The sequence below is a fragment of the Chiloscyllium plagiosum genome, chromosome 1, assembly GCF_004010195.1.
Source record: "Chiloscyllium plagiosum isolate BGI_BamShark_2017 chromosome 1, ASM401019v2, whole genome shotgun sequence".
In the NCBI taxonomy this organism is placed as follows: domain Eukaryota; kingdom Metazoa; phylum Chordata; class Chondrichthyes; order Orectolobiformes; family Hemiscylliidae; genus Chiloscyllium; species Chiloscyllium plagiosum.
In genome coordinates this window covers 89,031,969-89,059,614 of record NC_057710.1, presented here as the reverse complement: position 1 = coordinate 89,059,614, position 27,646 = coordinate 89,031,969, and the positions used below count along the sequence as shown (strand labels likewise).

At 40.5% G+C, this 27,646-nt stretch overlaps 1 protein-coding gene across 2 annotated transcripts in view; it reads right to left on the bottom strand.

Annotated features, from left to right (window-relative positions):
* Positions 1 to 27,646, bottom strand: part of fryl (furry homolog, like) — a 474,538-nt gene that overhangs the window by 435,787 nt on the left and 11,105 nt on the right. Inside the window, exon 2 of one of the 2 annotated variants that reach the window (XM_043691269.1) lies at positions 22,460 to 22,550. The exons of the other annotated variant lie outside the window; for it this stretch is intronic. The gene's annotated coding sequence lies outside the window, so the exon portion shown is untranslated. The remainder of the gene's footprint in view (positions 1 to 22,459; positions 22,551 to 27,646) is intronic. 2 annotated transcript variants of the gene reach the window in all.

The window sequence follows — 27,646 nt, the reverse complement described above, 5'->3', positions numbered from 1 at the left end:
TTCCCTGGTCTATCCCTACCACCCTCGGTGAAAAGTGGAACCATACTAGTAGCCACCAGTCCTCTGACACCTCCCCTGTGGGCAGAGTGAAATTAAATATTTTAGGTCACAGCTGCTGAACTCCTTCCCACATTTCTCACAGCAGCAGGATACAACTTATTCCGACCTGGAGATCTGTCTAATTTTAAGCCAGTCAAAACCCCCAATACCTCTTCACTTCTAAACTGCTCAAGAACCTCACAGTACCCCCTTCCTGAATTCTATACCTATATCCTCCTATTCCAAAGTGATACCAGATGTGAAGTTCTGCTTTAACACTCTACCAACGTTTTAGGCTCCATGCACAGACTGCAGTTAATGAACAGTCATCTGTACCACCTGGACAGAAATGAAAAGAACCTGGAGAAGAGAGGTTGAAGAACAGAAAATCCTATCAAGAAAAAGAATCCTGTGGACAGGATCAGTGAACTGCTTTCACAGCTATCTTTTTTCCCTTCTCCCATTTGAGGGAACAGCACTTTTTTTTGGGAGGGGGGGGTGCCAGGGATAGGAAGCACTGTTTATAAAGGGGTTAGACTTTTAACTCGTGAAGTTATGCATCATCATTATTTTTAGGCTCCATGTATTTTATTTGTAATAAATTCTTTGTTCTTATTAAGCACAGGAACTGCCTGTATTTTTCCCTATTAGCCTGGGTCTGTCTGACAGATGCACTGGGAACCTTGCATCCTTTGAAAACATTTTTAATTTCTGTGATGACTCCATGATTTTTCAGCTTGCTATTCCCATGAGACATGATACCACCAAATAACCATTGCCTATTCCTGCTGTTACTCCCAAATACTTCCCAAAATATTTGACACCATCTAGGACAATCCACATCAGTAGCGGTGTTGCATTAAAGATGCTTTTTTTTGAAGAAATGCTGAAAAATAAATACAAGCTGCCTACTTGGGTGCATATAAAAGACTCGATGGCACTATTTTGAGGAAAAACACGAAAGATACCCTGGAGTTCTGACCAATATCTATTCTTCAAGTACCTTTTCTCAAAGATCAGCAAGGCAGCCTACGTGTGGAACCGCAGAAGATGGGGAGACACTAAACGAGTATTTTGCATCAGTGTTTACTCTGAAGGACATGGAAGATACAGAATGTGGGGAAATAGGTAGCAACATCTTGAAAAATGCCCAAATTAAAGAGGTGGTGGTGCTGGATGTCTTAAAACGTATAAAGATGGAAAATTCTGCAGGACCTGATCAGGTATATCCTCAATCTCTGTGGGAAGCTAGAGAAGTGATTGCTGGGCCCCTTGCTGAGATTTGAATCATCGATAGTCACAGGCAAGGTGCCAGAAGACTGTTGTTTGGAGGGAGTATATTAGCATGGATAAAGAATTGGTCAGCTAACAGAAGACAGACGCAATTTTGATCTTAACCAACTGGCCAAGTGGCTGATTGGCAGATGCAGTTCAGTGCTGATAAATACAAGGTGTTTCAGTTTGGTAAGACAAACCAGAGCAGAACTTTTATAGTTAGGGCCCTGCGGACTGTTGTCAAGCAAAGAGACCTAAGGATTCAGGCAAATAACTCCTTAAAAGTGGTGTCACAGGTAGACAGGACGGTGAAGGCAGCATTTGGCAAGCTTGTCTTCACCAATCAGAACAATGAGTACAAGAGTTGAAACATCACGTTACAGCTGTACAAGACATTGGTGAGGCCACATTTGGATTACTCAGTACAATTCTACTCACCCTGCTATAAGAAGGACGTTATTAAACTGGAAAGGGTGCAAAAAATATTTATAAGAACTGGAAGGTTTGAACTAGAGAGAGCGGTTGGATAAGGTCGGAATGAAGGAGGCCAAGGGGTGACCTTAGAGGTTTACAACATCATGAAAGGCACAGATAAGGTGGAACGGGTAAAATCTTTTCCCAGGGGCAGGGGAGTCCAAAACTGGAGGGCATAGGTGAGAGGGAAAAAATTTGAAAGGGATCTGAGGAGTAACGTTTTCCACACAGAGGGTGGTGCATATAAGTCAAGGATGAGATAGGCAGATTTTTAAACAGTAAGTGAATCAAGACTTAGATAAATGGCAGGAAAGTTGACGATTATCATGATCTTATTGAAGGCAGAGTTGACTTGATGGACTGAATACTCATACATCTAATGGTACTTCACAGGCTGTCAAGTGTTTTGAACAAAAGTGGTGACAATCAGCATTACATATGGAAACTTTTCATTTTTTCCCCTTTTTCCCCCCTTTTGCATCCATCAGCTCACAGTCCCTTTAAATCCCAAGACCTTTAATTCTGCAAATCCTATGGTATTTTAGTATGCAGTCCAATATCGATGTCCTTCCTCAGACCAATATCACCTGCAGTGAGGCACTAGTTACTGTCAAATCGTTACATTGGGTCACACTGTCCACATTCCTGACATGAATCTGCAAACAAGCTCTGCACTCTCAACTCCATCACAATAAATGATTACAATCCTCCCAGGCTATCCTGAAAGCTTCTCTGAAAAAGTATATTAACCCCAGACTTGTGGGAATCTCTTACCCAAAATGGAGAGAAAATATCTGCAAAGTTGCCAAGTATCTTAAGCATCTCTAATAGGCCAAGCACAAAAAGCAGAAGAATGTGAAAACCTGAGTATCCTATCCACCTGCCTTAAACAACACTACATGTCCCATTTGTGGCAGTGTGTTTGGATCCAGAATTAAATGGTTCTGTCACTGCAGGACCAAAAACTACAAAGTAGAAGAAAGTCATCCTAAGTCATGAGGGACTACCAAAGAAGAAAAACTTAATCAAGTGCCTTTTAAAAGGTCCATATGCACAACATCAGTGACACTTGTTAAAAGCTTGATATAGGTATCAACAGTTAAGATTTACAGAAGAAATCTGTGTACCCAGTAATTAACTGACTGAACATGTCAAAACAATAACAAAGCAAACACCATTAACTCAACAAGTTTATATTTATTTAGGCTATGAATTCAAGTCTAATTTTTATTTCCTCACCAAGAATACATTACAACAAACTTGAAGATGCATTCACTTCTCTAGAGCTCAACCCAAGTTGCCACAATCCTCCAGAATTTACTTTAATTCTGCAGTGTGTTTCAGTTTTCTCCAAGGTGCAACATTTATTCCATTAGCTTTTGGCTAGTCTAACCTACAATTTTATTTAAATGTATGTTACTGTACACTCTGCAGTGGCTTTAGACTTCGGCAGACTACGCTCTCCTACACTTTCTGTCCAGCTCTTTTCAAGCCAAGTAGTTAAGCTGTCTGCTTTCTACCACAAAGTTCTGCAAGGACCATGATAGAGTCCTTCCTCTAGTTTTAAACTACGCAAATTATTCCAATTACTTTGCCACAAACTCCAAACTAAGCTTCAACATTACACCCACATTCTTCAAAGAACAATAAAGGCAATATTTTTTCTCTCACAATCAGGTCTGACTAACATTCACCTCTTTCGGCTCCCTCCACTCACCGAGTTGTACACAGGACCATTGCCATTGTATCTCTGTTCTCCAAGTTGCATACTTGATTCGGAGAGCAAATATACAGATAAATTAAGGAAAACAAACCTTCTCGTCCAGATTATACAGGATCGCTTAATTTGTGGCAATACAATATATTTTGCAATGATTCAAACAAAATGCAAACAAATTTTTACCCCCAACACAACTGGAGCGAAAGAAAACCGTCTAATTTACATTAACATTGGACTTGGTCAATAATTTTGAAAAGCCAATGAACAGAAATTGAAGTAAAGAGGTTCTCCTACTGAATGACAGTGATGCTTGCAGTAAAATTGAGTATATTGCAGTCTCACTGCTCAATCTGAAATAAATTACTCGCATCACAGTTCCAGAAAAAAAAACAAGCCCAAGCACAAACTTTTGGAAAGGCTAATGTTTATTACTAGATGCTTTGGTGAAGACATTAAGTTACAAAGGCAAATCAACTGTTAAATGTAATCACATATTTTGAAATTTATAAATTGTTTTAATTTACTTTAATAAAACTCTTACATTGGAAAACTTCAGCAACTAAAGAGAAAAATTTGTTTTTTTGAGAAAACTTTTGTGCAAATTGTGGAGTAAAATAGGAGAATAGTGACAGCTAGTGGACACAGCTTAGACTCACATAGAGACGAGAGTGATTTGGCCTCCCATATTCTATCCTCCAAGATCTATAGTCATCCAATATTTTGCCCCTCACCTTCTTACTCATGGTAAATCATTTTCATTCCATCATTCCAATGCTCAATGACCTATGTTGGCTCTCAGTTAAACAACATCTCAATTTTTAAAAATCATTATTTTCAAATGTTTTCATAGCAAGCTTGCCTATCTCAACACCCTCCTTCAAGCTCTATCACAGTTGAAATATCTGCACTAATTTCATTCTGGCCTATGGTCATCCTAGATTTTAATTCATAGTAAACAAAATAAAATGTATTCAAGCCTTGTGTCTTTATTGAATTACTCGGGACTCCACAGTTCCCCGTTGCTTCCTCCATGGCAATAAATCAGCTAATCAGTATCGTTCTCTCCTGCAACATAAGCTGCGGTAGTTTGACATTTGTCCCATTCGTGTTTGTCCCATTGAATGCAAAAGGAAAACTTAAGAGTAGCATTTCTTTTCAACAATATTCAGATTATAATTGCTCTATTGTCAATGGCCTTGAGCTACCTGGACCACAGCTGTAGAATACACTCCAATAGTCCATGCCCTTTCTGCACTCCTGGTCTTCTCTTTGACTATGCATTTAACCATTTCCCTAACATTTCTCCTGCTGCTAAACGTCAAATGTACTAGATAACACTCTCATGACAATTGTATTACATTAACAATGTTGTAGTGATACAAGTCATTAAATGACGTAAAATCAGAAGTTGGAAAGTGCAAAGCTTCTATTCTGTCCCAGGAATGAAGGAAGGGAAAATACCTATTTTTTTGTACGGTTAATGAATTTGCCAGTGTAAACAATCTAAAAAAGCAGAAATGACCTCAAACCTTTCACTTTATTTTCAAACCAATGAAATAACAGTCCCAGTTTGCATACAAATATATTCTTACAAGTATCATCTGTCTAAACAGTTCATGACTTTCATAAGAATAGTTCTTTTCAGTTATTGCCCCTTCAAATAATGCTTTGATCATTAAATCTCTTTTTTTTTTCAAAATCACCACTAAAAGTAAAAACTCTTTGAAATCCATACAGGATGAGTGTACAAACATTTCTATCATCGAGCTCTGACATATAATGGAAATTTCTACCAACGACACAGATACGCAATGTTGAGAAATCGTTCAAACTCTACATGCTTAAAATCTCTCAGTTGTGATTTGAAGCAATCTCAAAATTTTGAGTTGAAAATATCCTCAACCTCTCTTAAAGCGGCAGGGTTCTGAAATAGGCTGATGTCCTGAACTTAAAATTTCAATTCAGGAAAAGCTTTGGAGTGAAGGGTGAGAGGGTGTCTCAGGGGACAGGCGATATAAATGTTGATGGGGGCTTAAAGAACAGTGGGTTCTGGAACTCTGAAAGACTTTAAGGAAGCTATACTTGAAGGATTTATCAATTGGCTGAAAGAGCAGTACATAATGACTAGGAATGCCAGATGACAAGGTCATACATTTCACAAAAGGAACAACAGTCTGGAACTCCTTTCTTTTCAACTGATAGAGGTCTTTAAAATTTGAGAGAGTAGGCAAGACCAACGTTTCCACTTATATCAAAGACCGAAACTAGAGGCAATCAATAAAGGATAGTCACCATGAAATCAAAACAGGGAATTCAGAAGAAACTTGCTCTCACATGAACAAATTTTTGTGGCAAATGAAATACAAGAAATTCGAGCAGGAGAAGGGCAAATAGCCCTTCAACAGCACTTTGCCATTCAAAGTGACATTTTTTTGTCAGTAATACAGTTTTTTAACAATCAATACATTTTAGAATAGAGTGTTTGGTTTCTTGGTTCTGAAATATGGTTTGTGCTGTTGGTGCTGAATTGTGTATGGGAGAGGGAACTGGACTTTGGAACTATGGACCTGCTTAATTGCAGGTTGACGACACTTGCTTGATGCAGTTTCCTCTATTTTAAAAATCTGAATAGAATAAGCATCAGTATGATAGCGAGCTCCCATATCACGATACCATTGAGTGACAGTGAGAATGTGTATAAGGTATAAGCAGGCAGGGAAAGAGTTAGTTTCTGAGTTTCGTGAAACAAGGCATTCAGCTGATTGTGACGGATCAGATAAGAACTTCCAGTTAACAATGGGGTGCTGGAGGCAAGGGCAATAGGTTAACATGGTTGAAAATCAATCATTACATAGAGCCATTTAACAATATTGAAAGCATTCAGTAGGCAAGGTCAGCTAACAGGGGGAAAAGTATCCATTGTAAGAGTCCAGTTAACAAAGTGAAGAACACCCATTGCATAACAATAAAAGGGCTTGGCCTCTGCTATCAATACTCGTTGATTGTAATGGTCACCCACAATAGCATCAGCCATGGTCAGGTCTGCATACTCCCTGTACATATTATGGGTTCTACTGGGACAGTGTAAATGTAACCAGATGCCAATGTTCTTGACTTCTGATGATAATTTCTCAAAAACCAGTCCACAATAGACAATTTCACCAACAGACTTCTTCAGCCTGTTCATCAGTCAAATCAAATACAAGATTCTAGGTTTGATTTTGTGCATCAACTCCACTTAGCCCTCAACATCCTGAGCAAACAAACATGTCTCTCAGTCTCAATAATGGTGCACTTAAAATCTCTGGAATAGAGAATTACAATGACTCAACCTTTGAGTAAAGATATTTCTAATCTCAGTCCGAAGTGATCAATCCCTTATTATAAAATCACTTGTTTTGATTCCCCTGACAGGAGAATCAACATCTCAGTATTTACCCTGTCAAATCCATTCATAATCTTGGTAATTTCAATGGGAGCACCTCTCTTTCTTCTAAATTCCTGGGAATACAAATCCAATTTACTCAGCCTCCCACCATAAGAGAATCTTCTCTTCCCAGGGGCCAACCAAGTGAACATCTACTGCACTGCTTCCAATGAAAATATGCTCTTCCCCAAATAGAGAGATCAAAATTGCACAGAATATTCCAGGTCCTGTCTCACCAAAAGTCTCATTCAACTGTAAGACAAATGCCTTGCTCTTGTACTCCAAACATCTTTCAATATCGGCTAATAGGTCATTGTTTTCTTAATTGCCTACTATCTCGTCAGGCTAACCAGCCTATAGTTTCCTGTCTTTTGCCTCCCTCCCTTCTTAAATATAGGTGTTACATTAGCCATTTTCCAGTCCTTTGGGACTCTCCCTAACTCCAGTAATTCCTGAAAGATCTTCACCAATGCCCCTATAATCTCCTCAGCTATCTCCTTCACAACTCTGGAGTGTAGTCCATCTGGTCCAGGTGAGTTATTCACCTTCAGACTTTTCAGCTTCCCCAGGATCATCACCTTATTGATGGTCACTACATTCAACTCTGCCCTCAGACTCTCAGAGTTCTGTTTTGCAGCTGGTGTCTTCCACCATGAAAACTGATGCAAAGTACCTATTCAGTTCCTCTGCCATTTCTTTGTTCCCCTTTACTACTTGTCCAGCCTCATCTTATACCAGTCTAATGTACATTCTTGCCTCTCTCTTACCTTGCAGATATCTAAAAAGTCTTTTTTTCATATTATGAGCTAGGTTAAACTCATATTTCATCTTCTCTTTCCTTATCTGTTAGTTCTTAAAGACTTCCTAACTCTAGCTTCCCATTAATTTTCACCACATTATATGCTTTTCCTTTTGCTTTTGTGCTATCCCCAACCTTCCTAGTCAACCATGGTTGCCTCATGCTCCCCTTAATATGTTTTTTCTTCCTTGGGATGACTTTCTGCTGTGCCTAATTACACCCAGAAACTCCTGCCAGTGCTGCTTCACTGTCTTCCCTGCCCAGCTCCACTTCAAATCAACTCCGGCCAGTTCCTGCCTCATGTCTTTGTAATTATCTTTACTCAATAGCAATATCATTACATCTGATTTAATCTTGCCCCTCTCAAACTGCATTCTATAATATTATGGTTACTGCCCTTAGGGACTCCTTCCATTAAGCTCCTTCATCAAGTCTGCCTCAATACCAAATCCAGAATTGCTTCTTAAGTGGCTCTACCACAAGCTGTACAAAACTAGCCATCTCTTGGACATTTCATGAATTCCTTTTCTTGAGATTCACTCCCAAGCTGATATTCTCAGTCCACCTGCATTTTGAAGTCATCTGTGATTACTGTAATAACAAAAACATTACCTCCAGATTTTTTTCATATTCTGACTACCGCTAGGAGGCCTGCACACAACTTCCATCAGTCTTTTTTCACATGTAGTTTCTCAACCCTACCCATACAGGTTCTGTGCCTTCTGACTCTATATCACTTTTTGCTATCAACTTAATTTCATTTTTTACTAACAAGGCAACCCTGTTCCCTCTGCCTATATGCTTGCCCTTTCAATAGGATGAGTATCTGGATATTTAGTTCACAGCCTTGATGCCCTTGCAGCCATCTGTGAAACCCACAACATAAGAAGCAAGAGGGTAACTACAGAAAGGGTTGGTCCACTAAAGTATAAGGAAGGAAGGATTGTGTGTCAAATCTGAGAAAATGGGCGAGATTCTCAATGATTACTTTGCGTCAGTGTTCACGGAGGAGAGAAGTGTGATGAATGCTGAGATTAGAGATAGAAGTTTGTTTACTCTGGATCACGTTGACATAAGGAGGGAAGATGTGTTGAGTAGGCTAAAGGATATTAAGGTGGACAAATCCCCAGGACCGGATGGGATCTATCCCAGGTTGCTGAGGGAGGCGAGAGGGGAAATAGCTGGGGCCCTGACAGATATCTTCGTAGCATCTTTAAACACAGGTGGTGAAGTGCCAGAGGACTGGAGGGTTGTCATGTTGTCTCCCTGTACAAGAAGGGTAGTAGAGATATTTCAGGTAACTACAGACCAGTGATCCTGATGTCAATGGTGGGAAAGTTGATGGAGAAGGTACTGAGGGATAAAATCTATTTATATCTGCAAATGAATGGGCTTATCAGTGAGAGGCAACATGGTTTTGTGTGGAGGAGATCTGCCTTCCCAGAGTTCTTTGAGGAAATTACCAAGTTGATAGATGAAGGAAGGGCTGTAGATGTCATTTACATAGACTTTAGTAAGGCATTTGATAAGGCTCCCCATGCAGAACGTAAAGTCACATGGTGTGCAGGGTGTTCTAGCTAGGTAGATAAAGAACTGGTTGAGTAACAGGAGACAGAGAGCAGTAGTTGAAGGGAGTTTCTCGAAATGGAGAAAGGAGACCAGTGGTGTTCCACAGGGGTCAGTGTTGGGACCATTGTTGTTTGTGATATACATAAATGATCTGGAAGAGGGCATTGTTGGTCTGATCAGTAAGTTTGCAGGTGACACGAAGATTGGAGGTGTATCAGAAAGCATAGGGCACTGTCGGAGAATACATTTAGACTGGAGAGTTGGGCAGAGAAGTGACAGAGTTCAACCCAGGCAAATGTGAGGTGATGCATCTTGGGAGGTCTAATTCTAAAGCAAACTATACTGTAAACAGAAGAGTCTTGGGAAAAGTTGATGAGCAGAGAGATCTGGGAGTGGAGATCCACTGTACCCTGAAAGTGGCTGCACAGGAGGATAGAGTGGTCAAGGTGGCATATGGTATGGCTTACCTTCATTGGACGGGGTATTGAGTATAAGAGCTGGCAGCTCATGTTAAAATTGTACAAGACTTTGGTTTGGCCGTATTTAGAATATTGTGTACAGTTCTGGTCACCACATTACCAAAAGGATGGAAAGAGTGCAGAGAAGGTTTACAAGGAAGCTGCTAGCTATGAAGAGAGGTTGAGTAGGTTAGGATTGTTTTCATTAGAAAAAAAGGAGATTGAGGGGGGAATCTGATTGAGGTTTACAAAATCATGAAGGGTATAGACAGGGTGGATAGAGATAAGCTTTTTCCCGGGGTGAGGGATTCAATAACAAGAGATCACGTGTTCAAGGTGATGGGTGAAATGTTTAAGGGGGATACACATGGAAAATACTTTACACAGAGGGTGGTGGGTGCCTGGAATGCATTGCCAGCAGAGGTAGTAGAGGCAGGCACAATAGATTCATTTAAGGTGCATCTGGACAAATGCATGAGTAGGTGGGGAGCAGAGGGATACAGATGCTTAGGAATTGGGCGACAGGTTTAGACAGTGGATTTGGATTGGCTCAGGCTTGGAGGGCCGAAGGGCCTGTTCCTGTGCTGTAAATTTTCTTTGTTCTAACATCCTATCTGCTTTACAAACTCATTTACCTTGTTTCATACACTGCATTCATGCATTCTGATCCTTTCTACACTGTCACATGACTTATCCCCCCACTCCCTCCCTTCAGACCTTTAAGGGACATTCATGAAAACACAGAATAGCATCAACTTTTTTTTTGAAAAGCATACTATCGTGCAAAAATGGCTGGTAGGTCAAAAGATGGCACAAAACTTTAAAAAAGACAAAAAAAGGCTAAAAAAGGTGAATAAAAATTAGATTACGAGAAAGTATATATTTTTATATTTCTGGTAAGCTAAGAGGTTTTAATGAATGTTTTAAGACATGTTAAAGTGAGTATTGCTCCTATAGAAAAATTATGAAAAATAAGGAGATCACACATGAATTCTTCACTATATAGGAAACTGGTAGCATCCCAGAAATAATTAAAAATCAGGAGATGAAAGGGAAGGAAGGTAGAATTCAAGAAAATTACAACACCTCAGATCCAAAATTATTTTCATTCTAAGACCTTCAAAGAAGTGGCTAGTGAGATCATTGACATGTTGATTTTAATTCTCTCAAATTCCCTGATTTCGGGTATTCTCCCCCCAATTGGAAAATAATGAATGTCAAAAAGGGAAGAAAACAGAAGGAAAGAAAACTGCAAACCAGTTAACTTCATTCTTTCAGAGAGAAGTTGTGAGCAACTATTATGAAAGACTTTACAGCGATGCTTTGAATGTTTCTACATGCAATGAGGCAGAAAGGGAAATCATATTTCACTAAATCTGTTGAAGTTCCCATGGAAGTAAATGTTGTGAATGGAAGTAACCAATCAATATAATGTACTTAGATTTCCAGAAGACACAAAGATTATTGCTGAAAGTAAAAAGCTCAAACTGTAGGGGGTAACATACTGGCATGGATAAAAGATTAGCTAGCTAACTCGAAACAATGTATAAATGGCTCTTTTTCTGGTTGGCAAGATGCAATGAGTGGCTTGCCACACGGATCAGTGCTAAGGCCTAATTTTATTTTACAATTTGAATGTAACGGTATGGTTGGTAAATTTACTGTTGATTCTAAGATAGATAACAAAGATAGTTGTGAAGACAGTATAAAGAAGCTACAAAAATATATAGTTTCAGTGAGCAGGTAAAAGATCTGGCAAATAGAGGAAAATTTAAGAAAAATGTGAAATTGTCCATTTTGGCAGGAAGAATGAAAAAATACGTTATCCAAATGGTGAAAAATTACAGAGCTCCAAGATGTAGAGGGATCAGGATGTCCTACGCAATGAATTGCAAGAAGTCAGTATCCAGGTACAGCAATTGAAAGAGCGAATAGAATGTTATTTATAAAGAGCATTGTTAAGACCATATCTGGACTACCATCTACAGGGCTTGTCTTGTTATTTAAGGATGTCATTGTTTTAACAGTTCAGAAAATGTTTACCAGACCAATCCCAGGAATAAGTGGAATATTTTGAGGAAAGGTTCACTAGGCTAGGCTTAGGGGTTGTCCATTTAAGGCAATGAGGTGATTTGTTTTCACGCAGACTCCTTAGAACTCTTCCTCAAAAGGCATTGGAAGAGGAATCTTTGAATTTTTTTTATGACAGAGATGTCATGAGGCAAGAAGTCAAAATGTTATCAGCAATGTATAATGTGGAGTTGCAGTAACATTCAGATAAGCCACGATTTTTTAAATGACGGAGCAGGCTCAAGAAGCTAAATGGTCAACTACTATCCCCAGACATTCATGTATAATTTATAATATAAAATAAAAACAAAGTGTTGGAAATGCTCAGCAGATCTGACAATATCTGTGGAGAGATAAACTAAGTTAATATTCAGTCTGATATGACTGTCAAATGTCTCTTTCCCGGATACTGTTGCTAAAGCTCTATGAATCAAAACCCATTTTCCTAATCCAATCTTCGAACAATACATTCAACTCTGATTTTATTTGCCCAATTCCAAGTTGCTTGTGACTCAGTAATCCAGCTATTATTACCTTCGTTACTCTGGTTTTTTAAATTAGCCTTCTTGCCATTCATTCATTCATTCAAAAGGACCTCTTTCTTGGTCACATCAATGTCTCTGGATTAAAGTCTCAAATGACAACAGGTCCCTCCCTTCCTGCTCAAAAGTTTTCTGAAGGCCCCAGGAGACATGATTAACCCTGCTATCAGGCTGTCAAAAGAACTCTCTTGAATGTAGAGAACAGTGCTCATCTTTCTCACTGTACTGTCCCTTACAACAACTACATTTCTGTTTCATACCATCACTTGGATTGCTCCCTAACACGGTCAAAATTTAGAAATATCTGTTGCCAAGTACCAAGTGAAATTAACATCCCCAAGTTTATACATTTTAAACTATTTAAAGCAATTAGCTAATGCAAATACAAACCCAGTACCAAAAACATACACACACTATAGCAAAATATCACGCTAATACCAGATACTATCTATTAAAATGTCAGTATGCTAGTCTATGATAATTTCCTTTGGTCTCAGTCATGCTGAAAGTGGAGACAGAAAAGGGAACATTGTGTCAGGCTTGGAGTCCAAACTTTTTATGTGCTTATAAGCTTGCTCCACACACAAAATACTTAAATCTTAATATTCAGCCAAGTCCGACAACAACTGTAATAGTTTTGATTAGGTATCACAGTAATTGTCTAAACATAAAGTACATCATCCGCCATTTTGTAAAAGGTTTAACATGCAAGATATTCATGCAAAATTAGCTCTGATATGATGACCGTAAATCCCATTGTTTTCATTAAAAATTAGTTGCCCACCTAATAAGTCTTTGCATCTTCTAGCAGATTCATGCCAACACTAAGCCAGAGTCTGAATGAACAAATTATTCATTACCAGAAGTATTATCAAAAATCAAAGACAAAAATGGTGCACGAGGGAATCTGATGAGGTAGTCACTGCACAAAAGAGAAAGGCACAGATATTGAAGAACAGCTTAGATTTAATCCTGGCATTATGTTATTATTATATTTAAACTATTCACCATAATTTTTTTTTGTTGCTTCAGACCTCAGAGGATTTGCAGAGTCATGTGTCATTAAACTGTGTCAATATTTCCAGTGACATCAAAACAACTGTATCTTTGTGGTTCTTGAATAGATGGGGTAGTCAAACTGCAATTATCCAAAAAGTAATACTTACCAATCTGAACCTCTTTTAAGAAATCCCCCCAAATCCAGTGACAAACAATTATGTCCAATATTGTAAATGCTTAATAATAACATAAGTAGGAGCAAGGGTCAACCATCTGGCCCTTTCAGCCTGCTCCACCATTCAGTAAGATCATGGCTGATCTTTTGGTGGACTCAGCTCCACTTACCCATCCACTCTCCATAAGCCGTTATTCCTTTACTGTTCACAAAATGTGTATCTTAACTTTAAAAACATTTACTGAGGAAACCTCAACCGCTTTTCTGGGCAAGGAATTCCATAGATTCACAAACCTCTCGGTGAAGAAGTTCTTTCTCAATTCAATCCTAAATCTGCTTCCCCCTAATTTTGAAGCAATGCCCCCTTGTCCTCATTTCTCCTGCCAGTGGAAACATCCTCTCTACTTCTATCTTATCTATCCCCTTCATAATTTTATAATATTTCTAAGATCCCCACCTCATTCTTTAAAATTCCAAAAACTATAATCCCAGCCTACTCAGTCTCTCCTCATAAGCCAACCCCCTCAACTCCAGAATCAATCTGGTGTACCTTCTCTGCACCTCTTCTAGCATTTGTACATCCTTTCTCAAGTAAGGAGACCAAGTGTGCATGCAGTATTCCAGGTCTGGCCTCATCAGCACCCTATACAGCTGCAACATACCAGGTTTTAAAAATTTAATCCCTTAAGCAATGAAGGACAAAATTCTATTTGCCTTCGTAAACCTGTGGCACCTGCAGACCAACCTCCTGTGATTCATACACAAGGACACCCAGGTCCTCGACACAGCGGCGTGCTGCAAAATTCTTACCATTCAATTAATAGTCCTTTTCCCTGTTATTCCTACCAAAATGGATGACTTCACATTCACACAAAATCACACAACACCATGTTATAGTCCAAAAGGTTTCACATTTCTTAACATTGCACCCCATCTGCCAGACCTTCGCCCACTAACTTAAAACTATCTAGTCCCTTTGCAATGTTTCACAGTCCTTCGCACACTTTGCTCTACCACTCATCTTCGTGTCATCCACATTACACGTGGTCCCCAATTCTCAATCATTTATGTAAATTGTGAATAATTGCAGTCCCAACACAGATGCCTGAAGCATACCACTTGTCACTGATTGTCAACCAGAATAGCACTCCTTTACTCCCACACTTTGCTTCCTGTTGGTTAACCAATCCTCTATTTATGTTAATATATTGCCCATAACGCCTTGTATCTTTATCTTAACCAGCAGCCTTCTGTGTGGCACCTTGTTGAATGCTTTTTGGAAGTCTATATACACTACATCTATTGAGTCCCCATTTTCCAAGTTCATAATGTCTTCATAGAATTCCAAAAGATTAGTTAAGCTTGGCTTGCCCTTCATGAACTCATGCTGTATCTGCCCAAGGGGACAATTTCTATCTAGATGCCTTGCTGTTTCTTCCTTGATAAGAGACTCAAGCATTTTCTCCACCACAGAAGTTAAGCTAACTGGTCTATAATTCTTCATCTTTTGTCTCCCTCCCTTTTTAATCTGTGGCTCACATTGGATGCTTTCCAATCTGTTGGAACTGGCCCAGAGTCCAGTGAATTTTGGAAAATTACTACACATGCATTTGCTATTTCTCCTGCCATCTCTTTTAGTGCCCTGGCACGCATTCAATCTGGGCCAGGAGACTTATCTACCCTTAGCTCCATGAGCTTACCCAACACTACCTCTCATGATAATGATCGTTTCCAGGTCCTCACCTACCTTCATCTTTTGTCAATTTGCGGGCTTGTTGTTAGCGTCCTCCACTGTGAAGACCAACAAAATATGATTCAATGCCTTGACCATTTCCTCATATCCAATTACTAAATCTCCCTTCTCACCCTCTAAAGGACCTATGTTTACTTTAGCCACACTTTTGTTTGATAAATTTATAGGAACTTTTGCAGGCCATAATGTGTAGCCAACATCTTAGCATTATTCCTTTATGACTGTTGTTTAGCTACTCACTGTCAGGAAGTGGTTGAGATAGAATTAATTTTAGAATCTAATTGTTAGAAATTTTTAGCTCGCAGCTGGTAATTCCCCTCCATGTTATCTCTATTGTCTCTTCAGGAGTGCTCAAAGTATAAAAGATGATCATGAATTTACGGACATTTGAAATTGCTTGAAACATCAACTTGCAGCTGATCAAAGTTTAACTTTCACATTCATACTGATAGATCATCCACAAATATTGTTTGTGTTCTACTGATTCTGACAGTGATGCCGTCAGGAGTTCTCAACTACTGGCTTCAGAACCACCATGGAGGGGAGGAACCAGACAGACAAAGTCAATCCAAAGCAAGTACTCAAATGGCAATCCAGACAGAAGATACTCATACATCATTTGTTCCAACAGCAGGGAGATCCGCAGTCAGTAAGGTTTCCTTGCCACTGGAACTGGATCTAGCTTCTGTCAAAGACCATGTGTCTGATGTGCAACAACACTCCCTCGTTCAAAGATGTCTGACACAAGATGTCTACCTTGAGGAATTTACAACCCACAAACACAACCCTGTGGCAATCGACAAGAGGTGACAGAAGTCTCAAAGTCCCGAGCTTCAGACTGCATGTAGAGGGGTGGAGTTGGCTCAGTTGGCTCTTAGAAGAGGAACAGGAGTGTGGTTCAGCAGCTTTCTCCATAACTAAGCAGGCCTCACTCTGCTCATGCAACATGAGGAAGGGAAGAGTAAAGGTGCTCTAAAAATAGTGTGCTTCATTGCCAACCTGGCTGGAAAACCACATCCAGTGGGCTCATCTCCCTGCATTCTGAAAACCAATCTTGGAAACTGGAATATACAAACCCCATGGACAACACATAAACAATTATTCAGAACAAAGAACTGTCTTTGTTACCTGTGAATCTAAGGCACTTCAATACTGATTTCATTGGCCCGCAGAAGACTTGAAAAGCAGGCAACAGACAACTGAGGGAAGGTGGTGGTGGTTGCACCTTCTTCTCAAGCAAAAAATCCAAGGATCAACCCAGGATGCATGGAATTGGATTCACTATCAAGAGCGCACTTGCCAACTGACTCTCCCAGTTCCCTATTAGCATGATCAATCACCTCATGACTCTCCATCTACAACTTGCAATAGTCGTGATTACCTATGCTCCAATCCTTGATGCCACAGATAAGACCAAGGCGGCTTTTACTCCATCCGAGACACCAACTCACCAACATCTCCAGGAAATATAAAATTAATCTCCTTGGAGACTTGAAAGCCAGGGTTAGAAAGGGTGCCTGACTCTGGAAAGGAACCACTGGAAAAGATTTTCCTGCTCACTAATTGTATGCAACACCAATTGTGCATCACCAACACACTATTTTGCCAAAAACATTAATTCACATCTATAATCAAAACACTGGTACATAATCAATTATATCATCATTCGATTCAGAGACCTATAGGATGTCTTCAGTACCAAAGCAATGACCATTGCAGATGGATTGCTGGACAGGCCACTGGCTCATCTGTTCCTCAATATCCATCACGCTACCAGAAGCAGCTGAAGACAAATAAACATTTCAAAAACATGCTCAACGTTGAGTGGTTTGAAGAGCCAAGCAGACCAGTGAATATACAAAGTCTTCATCAAAATTTCCAAAAAGTAGTAATTTTATTCAAGTACAGGGAATCTAAAAGGAGATGAAGACACCCTCATCTCAATGTGAAGAAACCATTGGTTACAAGGCCAGGAAACAATAAAAGATTTGTTTGAAGAGAATAATCATATCATTCAAGATCTTACCCACCGGAAGAGGAAAGCTCTCCATGCCTGGCAAAACAATATCACCAGTGAGGTGAAGAGAATTCAAACAGCAGAGTTAAAGAACAACTAGAGAATCAAGAACCAATGGTGGATTGAGAAAGCGAAGGAACTGCAATTCCTTGCTGCCACGCACCACATCTGGAGTTTCTTCAGTGTCACCAAGGTAATATACAGACCAATATCCTTGGTCTCAAATTGGTGTATAGTAAGGATGGCACCTAACGTGACAGAGAAAACATCAATCTCCAATGGAGGGAACACTTTAAAGAACGCCTAAAACATGAGACAATCATTGATGAGGACATATCTGAGGAAATCCCCCAACTTCCCAAAGATGATCTTAAATTCCCATTGACTGTGGCCGAACTTGATACCTCTATTACACATGTGAAGAGTGGGAAAAGCAGACAGGATTCCAGGAGAGATTTACAGAAGAGCAGAGCTTAATCATGTCCAACTGTTTCTGGAAATCTAGTACAAAAAAGAAGAAATCCCTGCCAATCTCAGGGATGCTGCAAACACCACAATCTTCAAGAAAGGAGACAAAATGGCCTACCGGATACTCAGGAATCCTCCTACTCTTCATCACTGGGAATATTCCTAGACGTGCATGGTTCACCGGGCTCGTTGCTCCTACATTTCTCCCGAAAGGTAACAGGTTGGGCCTGTACTCCCACCCAGTAACTTTTTGAATGACTCTGACTGTTCTGCTGTAGATTTACCCTCAAATAGCTTTTCCCAGTCTATTTTAATAAAATATTTTATCCTGCCTTATTTTAATAAAATCTGCCTTACTCAAATCTGCCCCATCCAAACCCTTTATACTAGGATTCTTCCAAAAGATATTGGGGTAGTCAAAATCCCCTAATCCCCTATTCGTATTTTATCAATGTATAATTACACTAATTAAAGCCAAAATGTTGGCAAATGGGATAGGTAGAGAATATGTCCTGGTTTCAGATATAGCTGAGAAGCATAGTAATGGTAGGAGTGACTATATATAGTCCTTCTGAAGCTAAATTCCAATATTCATATTAAAGATACTCTCTATCATATCATGTGGCACTACAAAATGCAGAAAGGCATTTGAGAAGTTGCCATAAAGCCTGTGAAAGATAAAAGCTTGTAGTGTACGTAGGGTACGTTGCTATAAGCAACTTCTGTGTGGCCTAGATTCTTTACCAGGCCAAGTACCCTTTACTGAAGGATTGGATCAGACATAGGCATATTCTCTGCTCAGGCTGCCTTGGACCACTTTAGCAGAGCTTCTTCAACGATGGGATAAGGTGCCATTCTCATCCTGTTCCTTGCTAGAGAAAATGTTTGCTTGTTGAACAGTTCACTTTGTGTCGTAATGTTGGACAACCTCACCAATGGAATCTCCCACTGCCTTGCAACTCCCAATGATTTGCAATGCCCACTTTCTACTTCACACCAATTCTCCACTCAATGTATTAACTTCACATTCCCTCTGATTGACAGCATTTTAAATTTCTCAAAGGTTTAGTCATAATTGAAGGCTTTAAATATCTTTACACACGAGGATGTTAACGTCAAATGACGGTTTATGAAACACTGATTTTGTACTCCTCTCCGGTCTAGCCTCACTCTGATTGGCAGGAGAAAGTGAGGTCTGCAGATGCTGGAGATCAGAGATGGAAATGTGTTGCTGGAAAAGCGCAGCAGGTCAGGCAGCATCTAGGGAATAGGAGAATCGACGTTTCGGGCATTAGCCCTTCTTCAGGAATTCCTGAAGAAGGGCTAATGCCCGAAACGTCGATTCTCCTGTTCCCTAGATGCTGCCTGACCTGCTGCGCTTTTCCAGCAACACATTTCCATCTCACTCTGATTGGCACTCAAATGACAAGCTTGGTCAAGTTCAGCTAATCTGGAGTTACCACATGGAAATTCAGTTTACTGTTCTGAAGTTTGCTATTCTGCTGGACTAAAATTTTCCGTCATCATAAATTTCACGTTTTGTAAAACAGAATTTAAGACAATAGCCAAATTTACTTTTGTTTTTACAGTGGTCCTTTTTTATTGCAGAGCTGTGTAAAACATTGAGAGATGGCTATATAGTGCAGTGTTCTCTGTTATAGATCAGGCCAGACTCACTCAAACTATTTCAAGAAAGTAGCCTGGACCCTAACTTTTCTAGCTGTTTTAAGCAGGTGTATTGTGGATATTCCAGGAGTGATGCAACTAGCCCATCCACTTAGTTCTAAACAAAAGAGAACTTATTTGCAAGATTATCAAATACAACACAAACAAAAGAGAACAGAATATAGAAGAAGTTAACCTATCCGAAAACTAGACTATCCCAATTTAATGATGCTGTTTCAAATTCCTGCAACAATCCCCATAAACACCCCTTGGCAAAAAAGGTAAAATCAAGCACAGGGTCTTACAGGAGAGAGCGAGAGCGAGAGATTAGAGATTCAGCATGGAACACCTTCTTCCATGTAGCTGTTTAGAGTCATAGACATGTACAGCATGGATCTATGCCGGCAAGATACTCAAACCCAATCTAGTCCCACCTGCCAGCACCTGACCCATATCCCTCCAAACCCTTCCTATTCATATACCCATCCAAATGCCTTTTAAATGTTGCAATTGTACCAGCCTCCACCACTTCCTCTGGCAGCTCATTCCATACACACACCACCCTCTGTGTGAAAAGGTTGCCCCTCAGGTCGCTTTTATATCTTTCCCCTCTCACCCTAAACCTATGCCCTCTAGTTCTGAACACGCCGAACCCCAGGGAAAAGACTTTGTGTATTTATCCTATCCATGCCCCTCATAATTTTGTAAACCTCTATAAGGTCACCTCTCAGACTCTGACGCTCCAGGGACTACAGCCCCAGCCTATTCAGCCTCTCTGTAGCTCAACTCCTCCAACCCTGGCAACATCCTTTTAAATCTTTTCTGACCTTTCATAGAGTCATAGAGAAACAGACCCTTCGGTCCAACATGTCCATGCTGTCGTGATATCCCAACCCAATCTAGTCCCACCTGCCAGCACCCGGCCCATATCCCTCCAAACCCTTCCTATTCATATACCCATCCAAATGCCTCTTAAATGCTGTAATTGTACCAGCCTCCACCACTTCCTCTGGCAGCTCATTCCATACACATACCACCCTGTGCGTGAAAAAGTTGCCCCAAGGTCTCTTTTATATCTTTCCCCTCCCACCCTATACCTATGCCCTCTAGTTCTGGACTCCCCAACTCCAGGGAAAGGACTTTGTATATTTATCCTATCCATGGCCCTCATAATTTTGTAAACCTCTATAAGGTCACCCCTCAGCATCCGATGCTCCAGGGAAAACAGCCCCAGCTATTCAATCTCTCCCTATAGCTCAAATTCTCCAACCCTGGCAACATCCTTGTAAATCTTTTCTGAACCCTTTCAAGTTTCACAACTTCTTTCCGATACGAAGGAGACCAGAATTGCATGCAATATTCCAACAGTGGCCTAACCAATGTCCTGTACAGTTGCAACATGACCTCCCAACTCCTGTACTCAATACTCTGACCAATAAAGGAAAGCATACCAAACGCCTTCTTGACTATCCTATCTACCTGCGACCCCACTTTCAAGGAGCTATGAACGTGCACTCCAAGGTCTCTTTGTTCAGCAACACTCCCTAGGACCTTACCATTAAGTGTATAAGTTCAGCTAAAATATTGCTTTCCCAAAATGCAGCACCTCACATTTATCTAAATTAAATTCCATCTGCCACTTCTCAGTCCATTGGTCCATCTGATCAAGATGCTGTTGTAATCTGAGGTAACCCTCTTCGCTGTCCACTACACCTCCAATTTTGGTGTCATCTGCAAACTTACTAACTATACCTCTTATGCTCACATCCAAATCATTTATGTGTAATGATGAAAAGTAGTGGACCTAGCACTGATCCTTATGCACTCCACCGGTCACAGGCCTCCAGTCTGAAAAACAACCCTCCACCACCACCCTCTGTCTTCTACCTTTGAGCCAGTTCTGTGTCCAAACGGCGAGTTCTCCCTGTATTCCATGAGATCTAAGCTTGCTAATCAGTCTCCCATGAGGAACCTTGTCGAACGCCTTACTGAAGTCCATATAGATCACGTCTACCACTCTAAACTCATCAATCCTCTTTGTTACATCTTCAAAAATCTCAAGCAAGTTTGTGAGACATGATTTCCCACGCATAAAGCCATGTTGACTATCCCTCATCAGTCCTTGCCTTTCCAAATACATGTACATCCTGTCCCTCAGGATTCCCTCCAACAACTTGCCCACCACGGACGTCAGGCTTACTGGTCTACAGTTCCCTAGCTTGTCCTTACCACCCTTCCTAAACATTGGCACCACATTAGCCAACCTCCAGTCTTCCGGCACCTCACCTGTGACTACTGATAATATAAATATCTCAGTAAGAGGCCCAGCAATCACATCCCTAGATTCCCTCAGAGTTCTAGGGTACTCCTGATCTTTGATCAGCGGCCTCAAAATGTGACTAACTGCTTTCTTTGAACAGCCAGATTGTTAAAACGCAAACCAAACCAGAGAAAAAGTGAGTTGGAGAACTGGCCACTACCCTTTCATGAGACAGGTGTATTTTATAAAATGTGAAAGCCTTTTGTCGGAGGTAATATCTGTTAGCTGTAATCAAATTGGCCCTAACCCCATCAAACTAGACTTCCCAGAGTTTCTGCATTTATGACCCCTCTGAAAAAAAAACCAAGGACAACATAACCTTGATAAAGGAGCAGCATAGTCACAGCTCCCACTCCAGCGCCTTTGCTGGAACTTCAAGACTGTAATAAATTAAGATTAAATTGATTTTCCCAAAGAAATGTATTTTTAAATTAGAGCAAATGTTTTAACTGGCACCTTATGAACCAGCCATCTTGATAAGCTGGCAAAAGTGATATACTTCAAATACCGTAAGGTTTACTGTATTATCACGTAATCAGTTAAGGGCACAAGTGAGAAGGCTCTTTGCCGGTAAGTTTTATTTAGGCAAAGTTGCATTATTATTTAACTGATTTGTTCTGTAATTAAAGTATAACAGTGATGTGCATTCCCCTGCATTAGGTTTCTATTACTGTAGTATATGTTCGTACCTTGATTAAGTGGATCTCTTGATTCTCCAGAATATTTGATCAACCAGCATAGTCCTGGTCCAACTTGGGTTCCGAGCGATTATCAGGTTTGCTGTATATATTTAGAAATTTGGTATATATCACTTAACCAACATAAGGGAATGAATATATCATTGATCTAAACATGGTTATGGTTTGAAAATAGTCTCAACTTTAAACCGTACAGACTTATAATTGTGGCTCTTTTATGGAATAAAACACATAGCAATTATGAAATGATACAGCAACTTTGATCGAAGCTGATTACGTCTAATAATTGATGTATCAAAACGAGATTTAGAATACATTGCAAGTAACACTGCTTCATTCAGAGAGACATGGTTCGATGGAATTCACTTCCATGGTTCCTGGTCGAGGCAAAACCATATCTGCATTCAAGATTACATAAGTTACATAATATTTAAAAGGTATCTGCATGGGTATATGAATAGTAAGGGTTTAGAAGAATATGGGCCAAGTGCTGGCAAATGGGACTAGACGAAGTAAATATCTGGTCAGTATGAAGGAATTGGACCGAAGGGTCTGTTGCCATGTTGTACATCTCTGTGACTCTATACCATAAACAAAGGGAAGAGAACTAAAAGATATGGAAACAAATTAAGTAAATGAAATTGAAACCATTTGCTTGCATGGAAAGTAAATACTGACAGTGGTTGAACAGAGCATGCTTCCATGTTTCAACCTCTGTATAGATTCAGAACAGTAAATCCTGAGTTTTCCAAGTAACAACGAGATATTAATTTCCAGTTATTGCTCTTGCAAGGTGACATTTCAAACCATTACAATGTGAAACAGTATTTATTGGTCATGCTTCCAACAGCATTAGACTATAAGACTGAGGAGCAGAACTATTTAAGAAAGTTGGTAAGGAAAAGCAAAGGAGCTATAGACCGTGGAACCTGACATCAATGAGAGGCAAGTTGTTGGAGGGAATTTGGAGGGACAGGATTTACATGTATTTGGAAAGGCAAGGACTGATTAGGGAGAGTCAGCTTGGCTTTATGCATGGGAAATCATTTCTCACAAACTTGATTGAGTTTTTTGAAGTAGTAACGAATTGATGAGGGCAGAGCAGTAGATGTGATCTATATGAATTTCAGTAAGGCATTCGACAAGGTTCCCCATGGGATACTGGTGAGCAAGGTTAGGTCTCATGGAATACAGGGAGAACTAGCCATTTGGATACAGAACCGACTCAAAGGTAGAAGACAGAGGGTGGTGGTGGAGGGTTAGCAAGATTAAATCACATGGAAGAGAGGGAGAACTAGTTACTTGGATACAGAATGGCTTGATGGTAGAAGACAAAGGGTGGTGATGCAGGGTGGCTTTTCAGACTGTGAACCAGCGGAGTGTAAAGAGGATCAGTGGTGGATTTGCATGTGAACATAGGAGCTTTGGTAAGTAAGTTTGCATATGACACCAAAATTGGAGGTGTGGTGGACAGCAAAGAAGGTTCCCTCAGAGTACAATAGGCTCTTGATCAGATGTGGCAGATGGAGTTTAATTTAGACAAATGTGAGTTGCTGCATTTTAGAAAGGCAAATCAGAACATGACTTCCACACTTAACAGTAAGGTCCTGGGGAGTGTGGTTGAACAAAGAAACCTTAGAATGCAGGTCATAGTTCCTTGAAAGTGGAGTCGTAGGTACAACAAGGTGGTGAAGATGGTGTTTGGTATGCTTGCCTTTATTGGTCAGTGCATTCAGTACAGGAGTAGGGAGGTCATGTTGCCGCACAGGACATTGGTTAGACCACTTTTGGAATACTGTGTACAATTCTGGTCTCCCTCCTATTGGGAGAATGTTGTGAAACTTGAAAAGGTTCAGAGAAAATTTACAAGGATGTTGGCAGAATTGGAGGGTTTGAGCTTTGGGGAAAGGCTGAATAGGCTAGGGTTATCTTCCTGAGAGCATCGGAGGCTGAGGAGAATGGATAGGGTAAAGAGACAAAATCACTTCCCCAGGGTAGCGAAGTCCAAAACAGAAGTGTATAGGTTTAAGGTGAAAGGGGAAAGATTTAAAAGGGACCATAGGGGCAACATTTTCATGTGTATGGAATGAGTTGCCAGAGGAAATGGTGGAGGCTGATATAATTACAACATTTAAAAGACATTTGGATGTCTATATAAATAAGAAGGGTTCAGAGGGATATGGGCCAAATGCTGGCAAATGTGTCCAGACTAATTTAGGTTATCAGGTCAGCATGGACGAGTTGCACTGAAGGCTCTGTTTCCACACTGTATATTTTTATGACACTAAGTCAGCCATTCCACCCACTGAGTCTGTTCTACCATTCAAAGACGGATCTGATAATCCTCAACTTCACTTTCCTAAGTTACCCCAATTATTGGTTCTTTTGCTGATTAAAAAAATTGTCTCTCACAGCCTTGTATATGTTTAACGATCGAGCCTCGACAGCTCTCTGCAATCAAGATGTCGATAGATTCACCACAGATTTAGAAAAGCATTCCTCCTCATCTCGGTCTTTAAATGGGTGACCCCTTACTGAGTTACACCCTCTGGCCCGAGACTCTTTCACAAAGGAAAACAACCGTTCCCAAAGAATCTTATATATTTCAAGTTGCTAAAGGTCCACATTCTCACGTTTGAACACACATGGGCCAAGCACTCAGTCTGTGCTTTACATAGTTATGAAGCACTTTACAACTTCTGCTAATAATGATCTCAAGCACTACCTGGGATGAGTGTCCTGTCAAATTAAATAAGTTAAAGACTTAACTTTAAGCTAAATGAGCGGGAAGGAGAGCTTGGGAGAAGGGAAACAGAGTGAAGATATAGCAGCATTACAGATCAGCTCTTTAAATAACTAGTCCCAGAGTGAGAAAGGAAGACACAGAGTGCGCAACATAGAAAAACAACAGTCCTGAGATGGTATTGGGAGGGTGAATATGCTAACAAGGCAAAATGAATGGCTCTTTACTTGAATAACAAAATAAATTAATGAATGGCTCTTCAATTGAATAACAAAATAAATTAATGGCATAAATATATATAATTAGTTATGGTCTAATAGCTAATACAGAGATTCGGTTACAAAGAGATCTAATGAGAGCTCAGTATTCAGGGACATGTGACCTTTGGAAAGAACAAATAGGGAAAAATGGGAGGTGGAGTGGTATTGTTAAGAACGGATGAAGTATGTAATAGAGCCAGAAAATATTTGAATCAGAACATTAGAACCCATATGCGTGGAGTTTAAAAAGTAACAAGGGGATGGCAACACTGGAAAGAGTGTTCTATAGGTCCTTTCACAATAACCGTTCAGTTAGAATTAGTATAAATCAAGAGCTAACAAAGGCATGTAAAAATAATGTAGCGCATTATTCACATGTGTCTGCAATCTTCATGTTGATTGGGGCAGCTAGATTGGCAGAGGTAGGCACAAGGAAGGATTAGGGTCCGTTTCCAAGAACAATAACAAAGCAAGTTACAGCACAGGAACAGGCCCCACGGCTCTCCAGCCTGCGCCAATCCAGATCCTCTATCTAAACGTGTCACCTATTTTCTCAAGGATCTATATCCCTCTGCTCCCTGCTCATTCATGCATTTGTCTAGATACATCTGAAATTACACTATCGTTCTTGCCTCGACCACCTCCGCTGGCAACGCTGTCCAGACGCCCACCACCCTCTGTGTAAAGAACTTTCCACGCATATCTCCTTTAAACTTTTCCCTCTCACCTTTAACTCATGATTTCTCGTAATTGAGTCCGCCACTCTGGGAAAAAGCTTCTTGCTATCCACCCTGTCTATACCTCTCATGATTTTGTCGACCTCAATCAGGTCCCCCTCAACCTCTGTCTTTGTAAAGAAAATAATCCGAATCTAATCAACCTCTCTTCAAAGCTAGTGCCCTCCATACCAGGCAACATCCTGGTGAACCTCCTCTGCACCCTCTCCAAAGCATCCACATCCTTTTGGTAATGTGGCAACCAGAACCGTATGCAGTATTCCAAACGTGGCCGAACCAAAGTCCGATACAATTGTAACAAGACCTGCAAACTCTTGTACTCAATATCACGTCCAATGAAGGAAAGCATGCCGTATGTCATCTTGACCACTCTTTCAACCTGTGTTGCCACCTTCAGGGTACAGTGGGTCTGAACACCCTGATCTCTCTGTACGTCAATTTTCCCCAGGGCTTTTCCATTTACAGTACAGTTCACTTTGAATTGGATCTTCCAAAATGGATCACTTCACATTTGACCAGACTAAACTCCATCTGTCATTTTTCCATCCAACTCTCCAAACTATATTCTGCTGCATTCTCCAACAGGCCTCTTCACTATCTGCTACTCCACCAATCTTAGCGTCATCTGCAAACTTGCTAATCAGACCACCTATACCTTCTTCCAGATCATTTATGTATATCACAAAACGACAGTGATCCCAACTCAGATCCCTGTGAAACACCACTGGTCAGTTCTCCATTTTGAGAAACTCCCTTCCACTACTACTCTCTATCTCCTGCTGCCCAGCCAGTTCTCTAACCACCTAGCTAGTACACCCAGAACCCAATGCAACTTCACTTTCTCCATCAGCCTACCAGAGGGAACTTTATCAAACGCCTTGCTGAAGTCCATGTATGTGACATCTATAGCCCTTCCCCCAATCAATCAACTTGGTCACGTAGAGTCATAGAGATGTACAGCATGGAAACAGACCCTTCGATCCAACACTGTCCATGCCGACCAGATATCCCAACCCAATCTAGTCCCACCTGCCAGCACCCGGCCCATATCCCTCCAAACCCTTTCTATTCATATACCCGACGAAATGCCTCTTAAGTGTTGCAATTGTACCAGCCTCCAACACTTCCTCTGGTAGCTCATTCCATACACGTACCACCCTCTGCGTGAAAAGGTTGCCCCAAGGTCTCTTTTATATCTTTCCCCTCTCACCCTAAACCTATGCCCTCTAGTTCTGGACTCCCCACCTCAGGGAAAGGACTTTGCCTATTTACCCTATCCATGCCCCTCAATTTTGTAAACCTCTATAAGGTCACCCCTCAGCCTGCGACGCTCCAGGGAAAACAGCCCCAGCCTGTTCAGTCTCTCCCTATAGCTCAAATTCTCCAACCCTGGCAACATCCTTGTAAATCTTTTCTGAACCCTTTCAAGTTTCACAAC